This window comes from Schistocerca americana, chromosome 5, assembly GCF_021461395.2.
Source record: "Schistocerca americana isolate TAMUIC-IGC-003095 chromosome 5, iqSchAmer2.1, whole genome shotgun sequence".
NCBI classification, from domain to species: domain Eukaryota; kingdom Metazoa; phylum Arthropoda; class Insecta; order Orthoptera; family Acrididae; genus Schistocerca; species Schistocerca americana.
The window spans coordinates 175,075,627-175,100,524 of NC_060123.1; the positions used below are offsets into that span (position 1 = coordinate 175,075,627).

Here is a 24,898-nt window from a genome sequence, read left to right on the forward strand (position 1 = left end):
CGCGCCGGTGTTAAGTGGCTAACTGCAAGTAGTTACAACTGTGCCCGAAAGGTGTCAGCTGATTAAGGACTACGAAATTCCAAATAACTTCCGGGAATTCAGCCAGGTAACTCTTTCAGCGACCGCCGATATTTCGGCGGGAGAACACCGTCATTTTCAAGGCGGGCAGTTTGCCTTGAAAATGGCGGGGTGTTCTCCCGCCGAAATATCGGCGGTCGCTGAAAGTGTTACCTGACAATTCCCGGAAGTTATTTGAAAGTTGTATACGCCAGGAGAAACTCAGCACTACGAAATTATCAAAGCGTTAGAACACATTTTGCATACGAAACTGTAGTAGTAGTAGTAGTAGTAGTAGTAGTAGCAGTAGTAGTTTCTATTACGACCGTCATGAACCACTGCTAATTTATTTTTTTATGTTAATGACTGTGTGAATGGAAAGTAATGTAGCATATAAATATTGTAATGTCTATTAAATGGTTAAACGTTAACGTGAGAATTTTGATTGTACAGAGAAAGTGAATAATAATATCGGGGGAATTTTGTAACGTAACTAGCCAGTTTACGGGACTGGGAACTTTACGATAAAGGGGGGGGGTTGTTTTGATATTCGTGAAGTCTCTAAATTTTTTCATTTAGTAAATTCTTCATAAAGCTATTAGGTTGTGATTGGTTAAATGCAACCGACGTAGCACTGCGCCGTTTAATACTAATATCGGATTAGCCATGATGTGTATCAGCGAAACAGAGGGCAGTACGTACGCACGAATTTTGTGGACTAAAGCATTGCTTTGTGAAGACTAGAGTGAGTTCGGCGCTCAACCATCACCACCTTCGGATGCAGGTGTTAAGGAGCTCTGATTAGGTGTGAATTTTGCAGAATAGTGATTAAAATCTGAACATGGAGTGCAGAAGAGTGAATGTGAAAGTGAGAGAAGAACGAACACGTGAAATTCCGATTTTAATATGTGAACTGTGACTTGAGTAACCGAAGTCCGCGTGGCATCTTATACAAGCTGTGACCACAAACTGAACATTTATAGTGGTCAAAACTGTGTAATATTTGAGCGAGCATTCTGTCACAGAAACCGTTTGGTAATCTTTTTGGTAACGAGTTCGGTTGGTTACCATATGCTGGCTATTACGTGGATTGCGGGTAAGTGCTGCAACTAGAATTTAAGATTAGCATGGGTTTAGCTTTGTTTTTGTATCAAACGAGTGCCAATACAGCTATGTTTCCACCAGCAAATTACTTTTCAATTAATCGCTCTGTTAACCTGTTACTGAGAAACATTTATTGCACCTGTTGGATTCGTATAATGCCACTAATTCCACTGTAGCTTTTACAGTAGAGGAACATCGTTAAGTTCTTAACAGGGAAGGCGTGTGGGCCGGACTGCAGAAGAAGAAATCATTGATAGATGAGTGAACGTTAGTTCTGTAGGACGAGCACATAGTAGCTCGACGTTGCAGACGATGCTTAAAAAGATTGTTAAGTGATGGCATTACAGATGAAAGTTGGAGAAAATCATTTTATTAATTGTTGAAAATATTTTCTGTTATGTAGCGAGCCGCCAGGGGATGGAATACCTGGTCAGAGGAGGCGTAAGCAGTGTCGACAACGCGATAATCAATTGACCCCTAGGCAACTTCCAGAAGCTGCCGACAAGAATAATGCGGACATGAATTATATTGTAATGCATCATTCATTTCCTTTATTCTTTCGAAACACATGTTAATATCTTATTGCGCCAAGTCAGATTAATTAACACTGACATGGGACTAAACAGTTTTACATGAAAAGATAGATACGACGCGCACAGTGTGTTTACTGTTTCAGAATGTACTTTAAACTTTAGTATTCAAGAATTCTTTTTAAGTGGTGGGAGTATTTGATTGGCTGGAAACAATTTTTAAAGTATTAGATTACTGTTAATTTTACAATTCATTGAAGTGTGAGGTACGTTTTTTATCTCTTTGGTTATATGGTGAGAGAAATGTTCTTTGAAATTTATGTTTTCCTAGGGAGGCGCAACTTTTGTCATTACAAAAATGGCAAGAGATTAGGCAGTCGGATGTAAATTTAAGGTGCAAGAAGTAATGATTCGTTACCCATCTTTCAGGCCATTAAATAGAGTAACTCTTCAGATTAAAGGCGTGAAAGCTGCAACATCTATGCATATATATATATATATATATATGCTAGGGTCAATAGTATGATTTTCTATGGTAAGTTTTGCAGCACTGTTTTATCAGAGACATCGCGACAGAAACCTCAAGAGCGGTGAGCAGTATTCGAAAGTTATACTTGTCTATCCGGCACAAGGGAATGTTTCCAGTATTTTGCGTAGACATTCCACATTGTTCGATTTTAAGCACTTGGTTTAGACGTTTCAGGAGAAACGATTCAGCCTCCTTGACCCTTCCCACTCAGGTCGACTTACGTCATCTTTCATTGGGAACAAGTTCCCAGCTTATCGGAACCAGCGAAGATGTCGTACAAGCCAACAGACTAGTACGCGGTCCCGTCTATACCTTTAACAAAACGCGCCCTATAAGATGAAATTCCAGGTGACAGAATCATGTCCTTTATGGATACACTGTACATCTAAAGCAAATAAGTATTCATAAAACCAACGACGCTCATGTTGCTATGCATTAGCAATGTTCCAGGCTAAGAAATAATGCTTACGATAGTCCAATGACGTCAAAACAGCTGTCGCATACCGAACACCTCTATCTGCCAAGAAGAACGTGGTAATTGTTTTCTTCACCGTGAAGGTACTCTTTTGTTGTTAAGAAATTTTTATTGTTTTCTCCGCCGCAATGAAATGCATGGTGTTCTATTCAGATATAAATAGTTCGGAAGTGATGCACGCAACAGCCCTTGACTCAAGTTATATAATCGTTTCATGCTATCCGTCAAATTTATAAGTCCCGATAGTTCATTCTTTTATCAAGTAAACGCTCCAGTGCATGGATTACAATTTTTTTGTTACACGAAGAGGAATCGCTTGCGATCATTACCCACGTGGAAGTAAAGGCTCGTCTCGGAGGAGATAGAGTCTCTAGAGATCAATAGCTCTCTCATGTTGTGTTTTAGAATAAATGTGGCCAGTTCGAATAACTGTCTAAATATGGGCGGATAAAACGAGCATAGAGCGTTAGTGTTATAAAAGTAAAATGTGACTGTATTAGGAAAACTGACTGAAAAAAAGGATATTTTACTATAAATGTTTCTTAATTCACTTTCTTACTGAACGATGTCAAAGATACAAAGTGAAATCTTTCCATGTCGTTTGGCAGAAACCTGAGAAATTACCTTACGTACAGAATTGGGTAAACCTTACGTAAGAAGTCAACAAGTTATGTGAACCGAATGAAAAATGTGTAGTTGGACGACTTTCTTAAGAGACCACACGCGTATATTAAAAACGTAGTAAGTCATACAAGAAAGGCCTGTTCCAACAAACAAATGACTGTGCAAAAAACAGAGCAAATTAAATGCTGCAATAACTAATATATGCACAGACTCTGAAGATAAGAGAAAAATTGTAGTGAAATGCCATGTTTCCATCCTGTGGCAGTATCGAAATAATTAAGTGGTTCCAAATGACTGAGTACTATGGGACTTAACGTCTGAGACCATCAGTCCCCTAGAACTTAGAACTACTTAAGCCTAACTAACCTAAGGACATCACACACCTCCATGCCCGAGGCAGGATTCGAACCTGGGACCGTAGCAGCAGCGCGGTTCCGGACTGAAGCGCCTAGAACCACTCGGCCACCGCGGCCGGCTAACTAAGTGGAAATGTGCAATTAATACATAGCAAAAAACATTTTGGAATATTAAGACAGTCATAGTTGTTATATATTATTGCTATTAATGCAATCCAAACATATTTTGCAGTGTTTCGTGATAATTTGCACGCCATGTCGATATCATTGCAAAATAGATGTCAACAAACTGTCTTCTCTAGAATGAATTATTAGTAGTTATGCAACAACTTAATTACTGACTTTCTAAAACCAACTGCTGGGTTTACAGGCCGCTTTTACTATGGAATTACAGCTGGAAACCTTATTCCACGCCCCATTCTTAACAAATGAGTGGCTTCTTTATTTTCTTTATGTTTAACTCCGACCATAGGTAACTATTTGAATAAGAATTATTTATGGGACACGCACTTCTACGTACATATAAATTTACACTAAAGTAATATTACTGCATCAATGTCTCTCTCGAGCCGGTGCAACTCTTCAGTGCTATGTCGTAAAACATCACCAATGATCCCGGCTGAAGTTTACGAAGAACAGGTAAACGACCGCGATTTAGGCAAGTATTTGTGAATCTTCTTTTAAAGATAATGTGCGCTCCATAAGATAAATATGTGGTAGCGGGTAGTGTTATGCAGTCATATGTCTATATTTAGTTTGAATCACTAATCCGGTGAAATATTGACGGTGTCTTATTTTATTCACACTGTTAAAACTCCGCTTGCACACTTCAGATATACATTTTATCAACAGCTATAATTTAGAAACTAATCATAAGGCAAAAGAAGTGTATATACGTAATAAATGTCAATTAAAAACGGGATCTTAAAAGATAAAAATTTTCAGGGCTCGTCCGGGATTTGAACCCGGGACCTCTCGCACCCGAAGCGAGAATCATACCCCTAGACCAACGAGCCGTGATTACGAGTAAGCAGCTATTATATGAAGATAAGACTGTTTGCTATGTCAAATATGATGTAAAGTATTTGTTTCTTTGCCCTATAACGTCTAATGCGGGACATTTCGATTGTCTCCCGTTCCGCCATCACGGTTTATGCATGTGAAGACTCTTAAGTACAAGCTTGATGCCAGTCTGAAAGTCAGTAACATAAATGAACTTCCACACAGGTGTCTAAATGTATGGTAAGCATAAAACTGCTTTTTTCCGCCACCAAACTGTGACCTGAATCGCCGCGTAGTAATAATTGTATGTACGCTGTTCCCCCCCGTGTTAGTAATGTCTGCTGCAGATTAAAAGCCACTAAAACTGGCATGCAGAGGTTGTTTTCTTATTTTTCCCAATACGACAAGTTTAAATACAAATGTTTTATTTTGTTTTTGAGCATCATTACATGTAATCGGTGTTATCGAAGTTAACGCTAGTAATACTTATAATACAAAAACGCTACTAATAATTATAATACAAACTTGTGAAAATGTCAATACCGTACAAAAAATAATCACTATAGATACACTGCATATTTCAATGAGAACAAAAAGTTTCCTAATAGCGCAATTACGAGATAGTAACATGTAGACGTTATACTACACTTCTTTTAAGCATCCATACTTGCGTGGCAAACCACTTACTCTTTTTAAAACCGACAGCATTTATAGAAGACTGCAACCATCTAAGGCAATTATTACAGTATTTTTCATACAAGATACCAGTATTAGCTTGATAGAAACGGTACCCAAAGTAGATATTTTACTTTTTTTGAAATTCAGATCACTACAGCAGAAAGAACCAAAGCTTTTGTAATGAACTTAAAAAACTGAGGTGAGAGGAATGAAACACGTTGGACAAAGTGAGAAAAAGTCAGCCACTGAGGAAAAAACTTGTTTATGAATTTTAGAAGCGCCTAATAATATTAATTACTTTGTTAGGGATTTCGAAAATCCGCTTGATATGTTCTGTCAATATGTCAATATATTTTGACTCAACGTCCGAGCGTAGCATTCTTTCGTCCTTCCAAAGCTAGGTGTATCCTAATTATTCGCAGTACACAAAGGTCCTCGTAAGGTACGTACATTACCCAACGGCTCACTTTGAGCAAAGTTCCAGTTGCAGGGTGCCTATCAACAGGCTTCTGGGTGCAACAAAAATTTGATTTTCAGTATTTCACACAGCTGGCGCACGGGCTTAAAAATTTCAAATACTGTCGGACCTACTTATTACAAAGTGTAATCTCATGTTTAACACAACAAGTCAGTTTGAAACTGGGGGTATATGGTTTGTTTGAGGCAGCTTTTGAAGTCGTGGAAGGAATACAAGAATCCAGACACTATTCACCCCATAGTTGAGTAGGAGAGCACTTAGCTATTTCCAACAAACCGTACACAGTATTTCAAATCTTCACGAAACACTTTCTCGCTGATATCCACCCAAGACGATGAAAGTAAAAACGCTTATCGCTCACATTTTCGCTGTTCATGAAGTAAAACTGCAGCATCAGTTATGGAGTTTTAATTTATTACTTGTGACATTTTTTGCAACATATTTTGCATACAACAGGCACATATACCTGCAAAATTATATGTTTTTACAACACACAATTTCCGAAAAACCTTATAAAATGTTGCGTGATCCTTCAAACTCTTGTGTGCACTGAACTGTTTAGGCTTGTTGTTCGAGGGGGGTTGTGACCTGCTGGGGCTCGGCAGAGGACTGTGCAAATTGCCTGCCACATTTACAGAAGCTAGTGTTCGCTTGTGTAACCATAAACCGACGAACTGCCAGTTACACTATGATTTCACCACTGTGTTCTATACAAACGGCAGCAATTCTTATAAATCAACTGTGAGGAAAATGTAGTAAATTCCCTACAGTACACATTACATATTCGAAGTTGGGGCGCCTGTTCAACAATCGAACGCAGCTAGAATGAGCACTATTCATTTCTGCAAAAGAAATCCGTCATTTTTTAATTAGTGTCACCTGACTTCGACTGTTGTAGGACAAAAAGGATGGTTGGTTTGTGGGATCGAAGGGACCAAACTACCAGGGCCATCGGTCCCTTTTTCCACGAACTTTAAACACGCACAAAGAATAAGAACAAACAAACAATGGAGATGACAAGAGACGACACAGGACAAGAAAGACACAGAGAGAGACCAGAAAAAAGGAATTAAAATCACACCAAGTGTGAAAGTGGTTGGCCGACCATAGAAACAAAAAAGTAAAAGCCAACCACCAAGAAACGCGCTTAAAACACCAGTCTAAAATCGTAGGCCAAAGGTTCAAATGGCTCTGAGCACTATGGGACTTAACATCTATGGTCGGCAGTTCCCTAGAACTTAGAACTACTTAAACCTAACCAACCTAAGGACATCACACAACACCCAGTCATCACGAGGCAGAGAAAATCCCTGACCCCGCCGGGAATCGAGCCCGGGAATCCGGGCGCGGGAAGCGAGAACGCTACCGCACGACCACGAGCTGCGGCCGTAGGCCCAAGGACAAACACTTAGATCAAGCGATAAAAATCCCTGTACGAATGAAACTCAAAACTAAATCTCCCATCGCAACGTCATCTGATAAAAGTGCAGGAAGCGTATCAGGCAGTGCAAACGTCTGCCTGAGCGGAGTTAAAAGCGAGCAATACAACAAATTTTGGACCACCGTCAAAGCTGACCCGCAGCGACATAAAGGTGGGTCCTCGCGGCGTAATAAATAGCTGTGTGTTATCCAGGTGCGGCCAATGCGCAGCCGGCAGAGGACAACAGGCTCCTTGCGGAAGGCTCGTAAGGAGGAGCGCCACACACCGGTAGTCTCCTTGACGGCCCGACGTTTGTTGGGTGAAGGCAGGGTGCGCCGTTCTTCACCCCAGCTGCAAATTACCTTCTGCCACAAAACTGACCTGAGGTTACTCTCCGAAAGGGCGTTCTCCAAGGCTGGTGCACCGACAGCCTATTTGGCCAGCGTGTCAACACATTTCCTGGGATGCCGACATGACCCAGGGTCCACACAAAGATCACAGGGCGGCCGCAACGGGCAGGAGTATGGAGGGACCCCTGGATAGCCATCACCAGATGGGAGCGAGGGAAACACTGGTCGATTGCTCGTAAACCGCTCAGGGAGTCATTACAGATAATGAAGGACTCACCTGAGCAGGAGGGGATATACTCTAGGGCGCGAGAGATGGCGACCAGCTCGGCAGGGAAAACACAACAGCCAGACAGCAATGAGTGTTGTTCATAATGATCCCCTAGGGTAAGAGCATGACCGACACGACCAGCAACCATCGAACCGTCAGTAAAGACAACGTCAGAGCCTTGAAACGCGGCAAGGATTGAAAGAAAGTGGCGGTGGAGGGCCTCAGGAGGGACTGAATCCTTCGGGCCCTGTGTCAAATCGAGCCAAAGGCATTGGCAGGGCACACACCACGGGGATATACGCAGAGAGGCCCGGAAAAGACGTGGAAGAGGGGAAAACCTCAAGCCCAGAGAGAAGAGCTCTGACGCGAACCGCGATTGCACACCGTGATCGGAGTTGCCATTCCAGAAGAGGGACGACCGAGTGAGGGAACAGGAGACGATAAATGGGATGCCCGGGCAAGCTATATACGTGTGTAGCGTAAGTGGCCAGTAATCGTTGGTGCCTGAACCACAAAGGAGGAACACCTGCCTCCACAAGTATGCTGTTGACAGGCTCCGGAAAGTTCCAGTGGCGAGTCGGACCTCGCTGTGGTTGGTTGGTTGGTTGGTTGTTTGAGGGTAAAGGGACCAAACAGCAAGGTCATCAGTCCCTTGTTTCAAATAGACTCCATTCTGTTAACGGGACATCTCAGTATAGTCAGAAAAATAAAACGGATAAAGGGGAAACGTAAAAGGGCAGTCACGTTGTCATTAGTAAAAACAAATGAGGGAAGTTGGCAAGAGAACGAACCCAACACTATGCTGAAACAGCATAGGCAAGACCACCTGTGACTTAAAAGGTACAACTGCTATAATGCAGAAAGTACGTATGGGAATAGAAAAACTAACCAAGCCTTAAAAAGAAGGAGTAAAAACAGAGTAAAAGGGAAAGAAAAGAGGATTCCGGTCAGGGAGGTGAATCGGGAATCTCTGAACACTGCCTACAGTGGGAGACACCCAAACACTCACCGCCCTGCCCCAACACCAGAGGGAGATTAAAAACTTTAAAACTGAGAATAAAAACCACTCTCCCGGAGGAAACCTAGAACCAGAGAGACCATCCGGGAATCGTCAGCCAACATCAAAGGTAAAGTGTGGGGGAGTCTGTACTTAGCACGCAGAGCCAAAAGAAGGGGGCATTCAACCAAAATGTGGGCCACTGACTGGAAGGCTCCACAACCACATAGCGGGGGTGGCTCATCACGCAAAAGGAAACCATGGGTCAGCCTGGTATGGCCAATGCGGAGACGACACAGTGTGGTCGAGTCCTTGCGGGAGAGGCTAAAGGAAGAACGCCATGGGCCTGTATTCACCTTAATGGCACGAAGTTTATTAGACAGTGGAGTAGCCTCCCAAGAATTGGCCCAAGACTGTGCAAAGTGGGATTTGATGTGAAGCCGTAAATCCGCTGCAGGAGGGGTTACAGAAAACGGGGGGTAAGTAACTGCTCCCCCAGCCAAACGATCAGCGAGCTCATTACCCGGGATACCCACATGGCCCGGGACCCATAGGAAGTCAATGGAACAAGCAGCACGGTGAAGATCAGCGAGATGGTCATGGATGGCAGAGACCAAGGGATGGCGCGAAAAACACCGGTCAATAGCAAGAAGGCCACTCATCGAGTCCGTACATAACAAAACGCGGTTGTGTTGGGATTGTTTAATAAAGGTAAGGGCCCGGGAAATTGCCATCAATTCCGCAGTAAACACCCCACATGAGGGTGGCAGTAGATGATTTTCCGTTCCAACAAAGGACGTAAAGGCATACCCAACATGATCAGCAGATTTAGAGCCATCAGTGTAAAAAACAACAGCATCCCGAAACTCCCATAAAATTTGGCGGAAAAAGGAACGGAACACCACCGGGGGGATGGAATCTTTCGGACCGCGGCGGAGATCCATCCGAATTCGAGGCCGAGGAACTAACCAAGGAGGGGTGGAGGGGAGGGAGCGAGGAAGACAGGACAAAGAAGGAAGCCGAAAATCACGGGTAAGAGACGCAAGGCGCAGCCCAACCGGTAAACCCGCCCGAGGGCGGGAGTCAGGCGGGCGACGTCCATGGTCTGGGAATAGGATAGAATAGGAAGGATGAGCGGGAGAAGAACGGATAGTAAGGGCATAAGACACCAGAAGCTGGGACCGCCGAACAGAAAGGGGGGGGGATCCCAGCTTCAACCAGGAGACTATCAACAGGGCTAGTAGGGAAGGCACCGGTGGCCAAACGGATACCACGATGGTGGACTGGATCCAGCACGTGCAGCGTGGAAGGAGCAGCTGAACCATAAACTTGACAACCATAGTCCAAACGTGACAGAACTAGAGCACGATAAAGACGGAGAAGGAGGGAACGGTCCGCACCCCAGGAGGAGTGGGCAAGGAAGCGAAGGACATTGAGTTTACGGAAACATCCTACCTTCAGGAGTCTGATATGGGGCAGCCAAGTGAGCTTGTTGTCGAAAAGAAGACCTAGGAAACGAAACTGTGGAACCACAGGCAATCTTTGTGCAGCGAGATAGAGCTCTGGATCAGGGTGGACCGTAGTACGGCGACAGAAGTGGACCACCCGCGATTTTAAAGGAGAGAATTGAAACCCGTGGGAGAGGGTCCATGCAGAGGCACGCCGTATAGCCACCTGGAGCTGCCGTTCTGCAGATGGCATCGAGGAGGATCTAACCCAAATGCAGAAATCATCCACATACAGGGCAGGGGCGACCAAGGGACCGACAGAGGCCACAAGTCCATCGATAGCAATGAGGAAAAGAAGGACACTCAAGACAGAACCCTGTGGGATGCCCGTCTCCTGGGTCCGTGGAGAACTAAAAGCAGTACCAACTCGAACTCTGAATGACCGATGGAACAGGAACTGGCGGATAAAAATCGGGAGTGGGCCCCGAAGACCCCACTGATGAAGGGTTAGTAAGATGTGATGGCGCCAGGCCGTGTCATAGGCCTTGCGAAGGTCAAAAAACACTGCAACCAAATGGCGGCGCTGGGAAAAAGCCTGCCGAACTGCGGATTCCAAGCGAAGCAAATGATCGATTGGAGATCGTCCCTCTCGAAAGCCACACTGGTAAGGGGACAATAGATCCCGAGATTCGAGGACCCAAGTGAGCCGACGGGCTACCAGCCGTTCAAGTAACTTACAACCAACATTGGTCAAACTAATTGGCCGATAGCTGTCAACAGATAGGGGGTTCTGACCAGGCTTAAGGACAGGAACCACAATGCTATCCCGCCACTGAGAAGGGAAGTCACCCTGGAGCCAGATACGGTTAAACACCCGAAGAAGATGGTGCCGTTGTGGAGCACTGAGATGTTGAAGCAGCTGGTTATGAATGGAATCTGGGCCAGGAGCCGTATCATGAGAAGCAGATAGAGCAGAAAGAAATTCCCATTCAGTGAAAGGTTCGTTGTAAGATTCTGACTCACAAGTGGTGAAACATAAGGTGACAGCTTCAGCCTGCTGTTTTTGATGAAGGAAAGCAGCTGGATAGGAGGCCGACGCTGATGCCACTGCAAAATGGGTCGCAAGATGTTCTGCGAGAACTAATGGGTCCGTACAAATGCCATCTGGGAGGTGAAGGCCTGGGAGGGTGGACTGCCGATGGCAACCTTGGAGAGAGCGAAGTGTAGCCCATACCCGTGACAGAGGGACAGTGGAACCAAGGGAAGAAACGAATCGTTCCCAACATATCCGCTTGCTCTGTTTGATTAAATAACGGGCTTTAGCGCGAAGGCGCTTAAAGGTAGAAAGGCTGGCTACAGATGGGTGCCTCTTAAAGTGTTGCAAAGCTCGACGGCGATCACGGATGGCAATGGCAATGGCCGTACTCCACCACGGGACTTGCCGACGACGAAATTGTCCAGATGAGCGCGGGACAGCAAGGTTAGCAGCGCGAACAATCGCGTCAGACACGTCACGTAGGACGTCATCAATACAACCCGACAAAGAGGGAGAAAACTCGACCTGTGCAGTATATAGAGGCCAATCGGCGCGGTGGAAAGACCAACGAGGTAACCTCTCCATCGGGGAGCGGGAAGGGAGCGTGATAATCAACGGGAAATGGTCACTATCACAAAGGTCGTCGTGTGGCGACCAGTGTAATGAAGGGAGGAGAGAGGGAGAAGAAAGAGAAAGATCAATGGCAGAAAAGGTACCATGACCAGCACTGAAATGAGTAGGGGAGCCATCATTAAGAAGGCACAGGTCGTGGTCTGCAATAAATTGGTCGATAAGAAGACCTCGTCTAGATGGAAAGGCACTGCCCCACGAAGGATGATGAGCATTAAAATCCCCAAGGAGGAGGAAGGGAGGAGGAAGTTGCTGAAGAAGGGTGGTTAAGGCAGCAGGTGTAAGAGTCCTGTCAGGAGGGAGATAAAGATTGCATACTGTGACTGCAGAGTCTAAGTGGACCCTAACAGCAACTGCTTCCAATGTAGTTTGGAGAGGAATCCACGTGCTAGCAATGTCTGTACGGACCAACGTACAAACGCCACCAGAAGCCCGCAAGGGTCCGACCCGATTTCGACAGAAAACACGGAACCCACGGAGGGTCGGTGAGTGAGCATCAGTAAAATGAGATTCCTGGAGAACCACACAAGCTGCTGAGTAGGACGAAAGAAGGGATTTCAATTCCGGAAGGTGACGATAGTAGCCATTACAATTCCATTGGAGAACCACAGAACGATGGTTTAAATGAGGGCTGAACACGCTAAATCCAGTCATACCGCCGGGTCCCCACCCGTCACCGACAAGGAGGGGGCGACATCCATAAACGACAGGTCAGAATCCGGTTGTGAAGCCGGGGAAGGGACCTCCGGTGACACCAGAGGCTCTTTGTCCCGGGACTTATGTTTCTTCTTCTTTTCAGGCTGAGATCGAGGGGGGCTGTGTGGCATAATGGAGCCAGCTGCAGCAAGATCAGGAACAGAAAGAGACCTGGCGACCTGGGGGCCGATAGACCGCGGCTCTCGCGGTCGCCGCGCTGCAGCAGACCTTTGACCTGGGAGGTGCCGGGAAGGGGCATCCCGGGAGAGGCGCCCTTGACCGGCAGACGCCGAAGGAGTGGGACACTTCTCCGGCTGGGGAGGGGGAGCGGCGCCCAGAGGAGAAGGTGTGGGAGCCGCAGGGGAGGGGGGAAGGAGAGGGGTCCGGGACGGGGGTAAGGAAGGGGGAGGAAGGGATGAAGATGTAACCAAGGCGTAACTAGATGTCATGGACACAGGGTGCAGTCGTGCATATTTCTTACGGGCCTCTGTGTAGCTTAAACGATCAAGAGACTTATACTCCTGTATCTTTTTTTCTTTCTTATAGACTGGGCAATCTGCTGAACGTGGAGAATGACTACCATGACAATTTACACATACAGGAGGGGGAACACAGGGACTCCCCTCATGGAGTGGACGTCCACAGTCACCACAGAGAGGGTCCTGGGTACAGCGAGAAGACATATGGCCAAAACGCAAGCACTTAAAACACCGCATAGGAGGTGGGATGTACGGCTTCACATCACAGCGATAGACCATAATCTTAACTTTCTCAGGAAGGGTATCCCCTTCAAAGGCCAGGATAAAGGCACCAGTATCAATACGATTATCTTTAGGACCCTTCTGAACACGCCGAACAAAGTGAACACCCCGCCGTCCGAGATTGTCCCGAAGTTCCTCATCAGTTTGAAGGATGAGGTCTCTGTGAAAAATCACACCTTGTACCATATTTAGAGACTGGTGAGGGGTAATGGACACGGGAATTGTGCCAAGATGGGTACAGGCACGAAGGGCCGCAGATTGGGCAGCCGAAGCAGTTTTTATCAGTAATGAACCCGACCGCATCTTGCTCAGGGAGTCCACTTCGCCGAACTTGTCTTCAATGTGTTCCACAAAGAATAAAGGTTTGACACTGGTGAAAGTATCTCCATCAGTCCTGGTGCAAACTAGATAACGGGGGAAAGGTTTTGCCCCTAGACGACGGGCCTGACCCTCCTCCCAGGGGGTAGCCACGGAAGGGAAGGCCGAAGGGGCAAGAGAAGCAGCACTTGAGGAATCAGTACCACGCAGAGAGACGGCCGCAGAAGAGCGGCCAGAGGTTTGGACCCTTATGCGTTTCATCTGCATAGTGTCCGCCCTGATACCACCCACTCCGATCAGGGGCTCTCCTCACGGGCGCCACCCAGCCACAGCAAGGGCCGTCTGGCACGGCGGCCATTGCCGGGAGTTCCGATGCTCCAGGAGGACGAGCAACCACTCCAAGGCATGCATGAGGAGGTCACAGCTCAGGTATCAGAAGTGTGATCCCTGTGTGTTCAGGGGGCTCAACCAAAAGGGTACATAGCGACCCCACCACACGGGCTGGCTACCGTGCTGGCTATGCACCCTAGCATCAGACAACGACGTAGAAGAAAAGGTGAAATATACTAGGAGGGCACACGTCGGAGACACTAGGTAAGGTGCTCTTCCCCAAATGGCTCACACTACGGAAGAGAAATTTTGGAATGGAGGTCAAACCCCAGAGGGGGACCAAGGAATGCCAAAAGGAGGAGATGATTACGCAACAAAGCCAGAGTGTAAAACCAACAGAACCAGGAGGATAGCGGGGGCCAACATAAGCAAGGACACCAATAGAGGGAGAGGAGAGGGCGAGGGGAAAGGGGTATGGAGGGGAAAGGAGGGGAAGGGAAAGGAAATGCAGCCCGGGAGAGAAAGAAGGCTGCAATGGCTCGGGGCCCCGTGCTCGCCACGCACGTATCCACGAAAGAGTTGTGGACCCCCTGGGGGGGGACCTCGCTGTGAAGGATGGGGTCAAGCAACAGATATGCTGAAGGTGATGCCGAACCGTAAGCCAGGCTCCCATAATCTAGACGGGACTGAATTAACGCCTGGTACAGCCGTAGAAAGTCAGACCGATCGGCACCCCAGCTGGTGTGACTCAAGCAAAGAGCGTTAAGATGTGGCCAGCACGTCTATTTAAGCTGCCGAATATGAGGGTGCCAAGTCAAACGGGTACCAGAAACCAATCCCAAAAACCGATGCGTCTCCACCACAGCAAGAGGTTCACCGTCAAGATAAGGCTGTGGCTCAGGGTGAACAGTGCGTCGCCAGCAGAAATGCATAATGCAGATCATGGTACCCAAAAACTGTAAGCCATGCACTACAGCCCAAGACTGCGCATTGCGGATGTGCCCTGCAGCTGCCGTTCATCAGCTGTAATGCCACTGGAGCTAAAGTATAAGTAGAAGTCGTCAGCATACAAGGAAGCTAGAGACGTTCCCACCGCCACAGCGAGCCCATAAATTGCAATTAAAAAGAGGCAGACACTTGAGACAGACCCTTGCGGTACCCCATTCTCCTGAACTTGGGAGGCACTATGGGAGGCCGCAACTTGCATGCGGAAGGAATGAAGCGACAGAAAATTTTGTACTAAAATCGGGAGTGGACCCCGAAGGCCACAACCATGAAGCTTAGAGAGGATGTGATGTCGCCATGTCTTATCGTATGCCTTCCCCATGTCAAAAATAGACAGTGACCAGATGCTGACGGCGAGCAAAGGCTGTATGGATGGCAGAATCCAGGCACACCAGATTATCGGCGGCACAACGGCCCTTACGAAACCCACCCTGAGACGGAGCCAGAAGGCCTTGAGACTCAAGTAGCCAACTCGACCTCCGACTCACCATGCGTTCGAGCAACTTGCAAAGAACGTTGGTGAGGCTAATGGGGCGATAGCTGTCCACCTCCAGTGGGTTCTTGCTAAGTTTCAACATGGTGAATACGATGCTTTCCCGCCATTGCGACAGAAACTCGCCCTCAACCCAGATAAGGTTGAAAAGGTCTAGGAGGCGTCGCTGTCAGTCCACCGAGAGGTGTTTGAGCATCTTGACAGTGGATGCTATCTGGCCCGGGAGCCGTATCAGGGCAAGCAGCTAGGACACTTTGGAATTCCCACCCATTGAACGGATCATTGTACGATTCAGAGTGGCGCATGTGAAATGAAAGGCTTCAACGTTCCAATCGCTCTTTCAGGGAGTGGAATTCCAGTGGGTAATTCGCAGAAGCGGAACTCAGAGCAAAATCCTCCGCTAAGCGGTCTGCAATTGTGTCTGAGTCAGTACAGACTGCTCCATACAGTGAAAGTGCAGGTACACTGGGGTCCGACAGCCATAGAGTCGCGTAATCTTGGTCCAATCCTGCGATGGAGAGGTACAGAGGCCAATGGTGGAGACATACCTTTCCTAGCACTACTGCTTGCACTGGCGAATGAGGCGCGTTGGCTCACGCACGGACCTGTTTAATGGCTATGAGGTGTGCCAATGAGGGATGCCTCTTGTGACGCTGGAGTGCCCACCTGCAATCTTTAATCAGCGATCTCGAGCGACCACCAAGGCACTGTCCTCCGCCAAGGGGACCCAGAACAGGGAATGGCAGATTCTGCGGCAGTGGTGGTGGTGGTGTGTTGGGGCTTATGGGCGCTCAACATCGAGGTCATCAGCGCCCTGACACACATTAAAAGGAACGAATGTGGACAGACCTAAGAAAACTAAAGCACACACTCAAAGAAAGCAGGAAAAGAAGGAAAATGCTGCAAGGAAAGGGGAAACATAGCAACAAGAATGTCACAGGAAATTGTTATTGGCTGGCCACTTGCATAAAATATGGGCGAGCTTGTCACACAGTGAGCAAATTAAAATCCTCTCCCTAAAATCTTCGTAAAAACATTTGACAGGGCACAGAACTTTAAAACTTTAACCACATTCGTCCGAGTGTTGCCTAAAAGAGACGGCAGGTCCACTGGCAAGTCAGCCGCGACCCGTAACGATGTCAGTGGTGACCAAGTAGAAGCAACGCATCAATGGCATCATTGGAAAGAGGCTCAATAGTGGCAATGGAGGTGAACAAGTCCCAGTCAACCTTACTCATAGCCCATCTGCAGGGGTACCCAGAAGAGTGACACTGTGGCAGTGACAGAAAGATCAGAAAGTGGTCGCTACCGCACAAGTCGTCATGCACACTCCCTTGGACAGATGGTAATATGTTAGGGCTGCAGATTGAAAGGTCGATGGCTGAGTATGTGCCATGCGACACACTGGAATGTGTGAAGGCACCAGTATTTATAAGAGAAAGGTCGAGCCAGGGCATGCTGCAGGGCATCACCATCCGGTGGAAGATAGAGACTGCAGAGAGTAACAGCCTGAGGCATCCACACCCAAACAGCGACAGCCTCTAAAGGTGTTTGTAGAGGGACAAACTCTCTCTAAAGACAGTGAAGAACGTAGATGCAGACGCCACCAAATACTCTCTCGTGAGCTGTCCAGTTCTTATAATAACCCCGATAGCCAAGGAGGGCGGGGGTTCGCATCGCCGGAAACCAAGTTTCCTGAAGAGCAATGCAGAGGAAAGGGTGTAGGCTGAGAAGTTGTTGGAGCTCAGCAAGATGGTGGAAAAAACCGCTGCAGTTCCACTGGAGGACGGCAGTGTTCATGGCCGAGGAAGGCGTGAAGGGACTGAGGAGCAGATTACGCCACTGGGTCACCTGCTGCCACCGATGGAGTACTGATGGGAGCGACATCCATCATATCTCAGGGACCAGCGAGACCTAGGTCCTCAGCGAACGCCAGAATCTCCACTGCATCCTCAGATGCAGAGTTTGTAGGTAGTGGTGGAGTGGGTGCCTCCGCAATTTCCTTGGTGTTAGGGGTCTTCAATTTCGATTTCTCACGCTGTTCCTTTGGTTGCCCTTGCTGGGAGGGCTTCTTTGATTCAGTCTCCGGGACTGAAGAGGACCACAAGGCCCTATGACCAGCTACCTGGAGATTCTTCAGCCGCTGGCGGGTGCCTGTTTTGCCACTGGTAGGAACCTGGGAAAGTAGTGACCTAAGGGATCTCTTCCTAGCGAGAGAAGTCGAAGAAGACTTACGCTTCTCCGGCTTAGAAGTTGCAACTGGTGCCCCCGATGGTTGGGGGGGGGGGGGGGTTGCTCCCAAGCTAGGTGGTGCGGGAGCAACAGGGAGGGAAGTGCTCCCCAACATCAAGGGGGCAGTTGTGTTCCTTCGGCTCTGAGAGTTGACTGTATGTTGTGCAACGGATGGAGCTGTAACAGGAGTGACAGTGACGGCATAAGATGTCATGCACATGGGATGAAGCCATTCAAATATCCATTTAGCCTCAGTGTAGGTCAGTCGGTCCAGGGTCTTGTATTCCATTATTTTCCGTTCCTTCTGTAGAATCTTATAGTCCAGCGAGCAAGGGGAATGGTGCTCTCACAGTTGACACAGATGAAAGGCGGGGCACATGGAGTATCGGGATGGGATCGACGACCACAATCGCGACATATGAGGCTGGGAGCACAGCGGGAAGACGTCGCCGAACTTCCAACACTTTAAGCACTGCATCGGGGGATGGTTATTTGGCTTGACATCACAGCATAGACCATCACCTTCACCTTCTCGAGTAATGTGTCACCCTTTAAGGCCAAAATGAAGGCACCAGTGGAACCTGATTATCCCTCGGACCCCGATGGACGCGATGGACGAAATTTATACCTCGTCGCTGTAAGTTGGCGTGCAGCTCATCAGACTATAAAAGAAGGTCCCCGTGGAAGATAATGCCCTGGACCATATTTAAGCTTTTATGAGGCGTGATAGAAACAGAAACATCCCAGCTTCTTACAAGCGAGTAATGCCTGTGACTGGGCAGAGGATGCTGTTTTCATCAAGACTGACCCGGACTGCATTTTTGACAAGCCCTCCACCTCCCCAAACTTGTCCTCTAAATGCTCTACGAAGAACTGAGGCTTCATGGACACAAAGGATTACCTATCAGCTTTCATACAGACTAGATACTGGGGCAAAGACGTCTCGCTGTCATTCATAGCCTTTCGTTCCTCCCATGGCATTCATAGCCTTTCGTTCCTCCCATGGCATTCATAGCCTTTCGTTCCTCCCATGGCATTCATAGCCTTTCGTTCCTCCCATGGCATTCATAGCCTTTCGTTCCTCCCATGGCATTCATAGCCTTTCGTTCCTCCCATGGCATTCATAGCCTTTCGTTCCTCCCATGGCATTCATAGCCTTTCGTTCCTCCCATGGCATTCATAGCCTTTCGTTCCTCCCATGGCATTCATAGCCTTTCGTTCCTCCCATGGCATTCATAGCCTTTCGTTCCTCCCATGGCATTCATAGCCTTTCGTTCCTCCCATGGCATTCATAGCCTTTCGTTCCTCCCATGGCATTCATAGCCTTTCGTTCCTCCCATGGCATTCATAGCCTTTCGTTCCTCCCATGGCATTCATAGCCTTTCGTTCCTCCCATGGCATTCATAGCCTTTCGTTCCTCCCATGGCATTCATAGCCTTTCGTTCCTCCCATGGCATTCATAGCCTTTCGTTCCTCCCATGGCATTCATAGCCTTTCGTTCCTCCCATGGCATTCATAGCCTTTCGTTCCTCCCATGGCATTCATAGCCTTTCGTTCCTCCCATGGCATTCATAGCCTTTCGTTCCTCCCATGGCATTCATAGCCTTTCGTTCCTCCCATGGCATTCATAGCCTTTCGTTCCTCCCATGGCATTCATAGCCTTTCGTTCCTCCCATGGCATTCATAGCCTTTCGTTCCTCCCATGGCATTCATAGCCTTTCGTTCCTCCCATGGCATTCATAGCCTTTCGTTCCTCCCATGGCATTCATAGCCTTTCGTTCCTCCCATGGCATTCATAGCCTTTCGTCCCTCCCATGGCATTCATAGCCTTTCGTCCCTCCCATGGCATTCATAGCCTTTCGTTCCTCCCATGGTGTGGCTAGGGAGGGGAACAATTTGGGGTCATACATGTTTCCATTAAAGAGAGCCCTCGAACGCTTAGAGACTGCTGGTGGCTGGCAACCAGCAAGAGAAGATGTGCCACGCTTCATTGCGTGTCATCCGCCACCCAGCCACAGCAAAGGCCACCTGGCAGGATGGCCATTGCTGGACGTCTCGATGCCCCAGGGATATAGGCATCTATCCCTTGGCATAGGTGGGGAGTTAACGGCGCAAGTATTTGCAAGTTTAGACCAATTTAAAATAAGCTAATTCGTATACACATACTTACGGACTTCTAGTTGGAGACAATCATTAGATTTACTCCTGGTAGGACACACATACACACACACACGGACCCACACACACACACACACACACACACACGGACCCACACACACGGACCCACACACACACACACACACACACACACACACACACACACACACACACACACACACACACACACACGACGCACGAACAACGGGCCGAGGCCAACTTTCGGCAGAGCAGTTCTGCAAAGCCACAGCCTAACAAGAACGATGTAAACCATCTCGTATTCAAAGCGTCAAGAACACCCGAGCTTTTCGCGATACATCCGCCCTGCCTCGGTGAAGAAATTTAAGATTACTACTCCAGAAGCCACGATCTGTGCATTTCCCTCCAGCAAAATCAGAAAAATACAGCTACGAAATTTGGTGTGTATCGCAAAGCGATGTATGGCTACTGTCGCAGCACTCGAGACGGGGAGGAGTTCGATCTGTTGGAGTGGGATGGTTTTAAAGATATAAAATCTGTCTCGGCTACAAGTAGCAGATCGAGTGCAGCATAAATTACTCGTATTAATTTAGCGGAGTACACTAGCAGCTTTCTCGAAAGCTAATGTCAGTACTTTCAAATTGTTTCCAACTTACATCGTCAATTAGTCTGGAAAGCACTGTAATAAAATGTGCAAGTTATACATTTTTGTACAGTCGAAATCTTTAAGATTAATGGTGAAGATTAATGTATCTACAAGGATAACCTACAAGTCAGACTTAAGTGCATGGCAGAGGGTTCATGAACCACCTTCACAATAAATCGCTATTAGTCCACTCCTGGAAAGCGCTCGGAAAAACGAACACACCTATCTTTCCGTACGGGCTTTGATCTCCCTTATTTTATAATGATCCTATCTTCCTATGTAGGACGGCGCCAACGAAATATTTTCGTATCTGGAGTAGAACGTTGGTGACTGAAATCTCGGGAAACGCTTCTTTGAACTGTCTCCATGTATTCCATTAATCCTATCTCGTATGGATCTCACAACGTCAGCAGTACTCCAGAAGACGGCGGACAAGCTTAGTGTACGCAGTCTCTTCGGTATATCTGTGGCATCATCTAAGTGTTCTGCTAATAAAACAGTCTTCCGTTCGCCTTTACCACAAAATGTCAATCGAGCCAAAAAAATCTTTGTTTGCACAGTCAGGTATAGAACAGTTTCACAGAACTTCCTTACTTTGAACTTCTGCAGTGAAACTAGACATTAAATGCTGCCAGCGATCGCTGTTTTTGCCGCTAAGATGCGGAGAGAAAAAAAAATTGCTATAAACCAATGATAAGCAGCGAGTGGAAACAACAAAGCTGCTGACTTAAATGGGTGGAGTGCTATGGCAAGAGCAACAGAGCTTCTTGTGAACTAAATGCAGGATGATTATAATTAAACTTACGCTACTTGAGCCAGTATACATGGAAAACTAGTCACCGGAAGGAAACCGAACTTTCACAGGAATGATGTTGGGACTGTGCTCTGAAGAGTTTCGTTGTTGGTAGTGTTAGTAGACTTAGTAACAAAGTTTATGACGACGCAGGGTTGAAATAAGCATCAGCGTGCATTTCAGCTGTAGACAGTCAACATCGATCTTTACGAAGTGGGTAGGGCTAAAAAATATCGATACACGTAGGCGACATTTTCCCCGCCATATCGATACATTGATATCGAAAAGCAACAATGAGTGGCGACATTTTTATATAGTTTTTCGTAATTTTCGGTAAATATTTTTGTTTTGAAATTGTAGAACAATCTTACCTACACTGTGTGCAGACATCTTAATGCTTTTTGAGCTTTCATGACGTGCAGTCTTTATGTTTGACTGTGTGAAGCAAGTGTAGATGGCACAAAGAAGTAGTGGAATTGCATTGAGAGATGGCAGTGTGAATGCAATAACAAGATTTCCGGTGTTAAGAAATAGCACGCAAGCTGCATTAAAAAAATGTTTTTTTTAACGTAATTAGGGTGCTATTTCTTCACATCGCCATTCTTAAACAGCTGCTGAAAATGATGAACGACAATGTAAATGGCACTTTACGGTAGGCGGAGGCGTGTGAGGAGAAATGCAGACGCAATCGGCGCTCTGCTCTACCCACAGGGAAGTCAACTTCACCACCCTATTTTGACACTAATTTTTTTTTTTTTTTTTTTTTTTTTTGTTGGGTTTAAGGGCGCTCAACTGCTGAGGTCATTAGCGCCCAGTCACTGTTGTTAGAGCACATGGAATCTGTTAAAACTCAAGGGGATGGGGGACACCAGAAGGACTTGACAGAGATGCAGATAAAATAAGTAAAAAGGTTAAATGTCTTTGGACAAGCCAGTTAAAGTTATAAAACGCAGAATACGAGCAGCTGCTCGAGCGTCATCAGCTAAAACATCCGGTAAAGTAGATGGCAGGGACAGGACAACACGATATTGACTAAAACGGGAACACGACAATAAAACATGGCGCACTGTTAATTCCTGACCACAAGGGCACTGCGGGGCCGGGTCACCGGAGAGCAGGTAGCGGTGGCTAAACCGGCAATGCCCAATCCGCAACCTGGTCAGAAGGACCTCCTCGCGCCGAGATGGTCAGGAGGATGTTGTCCAAGCAGTTGGGAGCGGTTTGACTGCCCGGAGCTTGTTTCCTCGGAGGGATGACCAAGCATCCCACCACGACGACACAAGCCTCTTACAGACATCCCCACAAACGTCAGATGACGGGACACAGTGGGAGGCTGGCCGAGGCAGGAGGACTGCAGCCTTGGCTGCAGCATCCGCAGCCTCATTCCCAGGCACTCCTACATGTCCGGGAACCCACAGAAAGCTGACAGAACCACCATTATCAGCGAAAGAATGGAGGGACTGCCGTATCCGTTGAATCAAGGGATGGACTGGATAGGGAGCTCCAAGGCTCTGAAGAGCACTGAGTGAGTCAGAGCAAAGTACGTACAATGAATGGCGGTGGCGACGGGCATACTGAACAGCCTGATGGAGAGCAAAAAGCTCGACCGTAAAGCTCGAACATTGGTCGAGGAGCCGGTATTTAAAGGTGGCAGCCCCGACGACAAAGGCACAGCCGACACCATCGTCAGTTTTGGAGCCACCGGTGTAAATAAAGGTGTGACCGGCAAGGCGAGCACGAAGTTCGACAAACCGTGAGCAATACACTGCAGCCGGAGTACCCTCCTTCGGGAGTGAGCTGAGGTCGAGATAAATATGACCCGGAGCCTGGAGCCAAGGTGGTGTCGGGCTCTCACCCTCTCTGAAGGTGGTAGGGAGGGCAAAATCCAATTGTCGAAGCAGGCGACGGAAGCGGACTCCGGGGGGCAGCAGGGCAGACACATACAACCCGTACTGACGGTCGAGAGAATCGGCGAAGCAGGACTTGTAAGAGGGGTGGTCGGGCATAGACAACAGCCGGCAGGCATACCGACACAGCAGTACGTCGCGCCGGTAGGTCAATGGTAATTCGGCAGCTTCAGCATAAAGACTCTCGACAGGACTAGTGTAGAAGATTCCGGTCGCAAGGCGTATCCCCCGATGGTGGATGGAGTTGAGCCGGCGTAAGAGGGATGGCCGAGCGGACGAGTAGATGAAGCTCCCATAATCCAGCTTCGACCGGACTATGGACCGATACAAGCGAAGCAGGACAGTGCGATCCGCTCCCCAAGAGGAACCGCTAAGAACTCTGAGGACATTAAGGGAAAGTGTACAACGGGCCGCCAAATAAGAGACATGTGGAGACCAACACAGTTTCCTGTCCAACGTGAGCCCTAGAAACTTATTTGTGTCCACGAATGGGAGAACAACGGGACCGAGATGTAAGGATGGCGGAAGGAACGCTTTATATCGCCAACAGTTGATACAAACCGTCTTCTCTGCAGAGAACCGGAAGCCATTTGCCACGCTCCATGAGTAGAGGCTGTCTAGACAACGCTGAAGGCAGCGCTCCAGGAGGCATGTTCTCTGGGCACTGCAGTAGATCACGAAGTCATCGACAAAGAGAGAGCCTGAGACATTAGATGGAATACAATCCATAATCGGATTGATCGCGATGGCAAAAAGGGCTACGCTCAAGACGGAGCCCTGAGGCACTCCGTTCTCCTGGAGGAAAACGTCGGACAATACGGAACCCACACGTACCCTAAACTTTCGATCCGTTAAAAAGGAATCAATAAAAAGGGGCAGGCGACCACGTAGGCCCCACCTGTGCATAGTGCGGAAGATACCTCCTCTCCAACAGGTATCATAAGCCTTCTCCAAGTCGAAGAACACGGCTACCGTTTGGCGCCTTCGCAAAAAGTTGTTCATGATGAATGTCGACAAGGTCACAAGGTGGTCAACAGCGGAGCGGCGGCGACGAAAGCAGCATTGGACATTAGTAAGTAGTCGTCGAGATTCAAGAATCCAGACTAACCGAGCATTAACCATGCGCTCCATCACCTTACAGACACAGCTTGTAAGAGAAATGGGGCGGTAACTAGAAGGAAGGTGTCTATCCTTCCCGGGTTTGGGTATAGGAACAACAACAGCGTCACGCCAACACCTGGGGACTTGACCTTCGGTCCAGACGCGATTGCAGGTACGAAGAAGGAAGCTTTTGCCCGCCGGAGAAAGGTGTGCCAGCATCTGAACGTGAATGGCATCTGGCCCTGGAGCAGAGGATCGGGACAGTGCAAGCGCACGTTCGAGTTCCCGCATAGTAAATGGTGCATTATAAGTTTCTAGATTCAGCGAGTGGAAGGAAGGTCGCCGAGCCTCTTCTGCCTCTTTCCTGGGAAGGAAGGCAGGGTGGTAATGGGCGGAGCTTGAAACCTCCGCGAAAAAGCGGCCAAAGGCGTTGGAGACAGCCACAGGATCAACAAGGACCTCATTACCTGAGGTCAGGCCAGGTACCGAGGAGTGGGC

The 24,898-nt window shown here is 47.7% G+C and overlaps 1 non-coding gene across 1 annotated transcript; it reads right to left on the reverse strand.

Moving 5' to 3' along the window:
• Positions 1-4,619: 4,619 nt before the first annotated feature.
• On the reverse strand, positions 4,620-4,691 carry Trnap-cgg. Its single transcript has one exon. It is a non-coding gene; the product is annotated as a tRNA-Pro (tRNA).
• Positions 4,692-24,898: the final 20,207 nt, after the last annotated feature.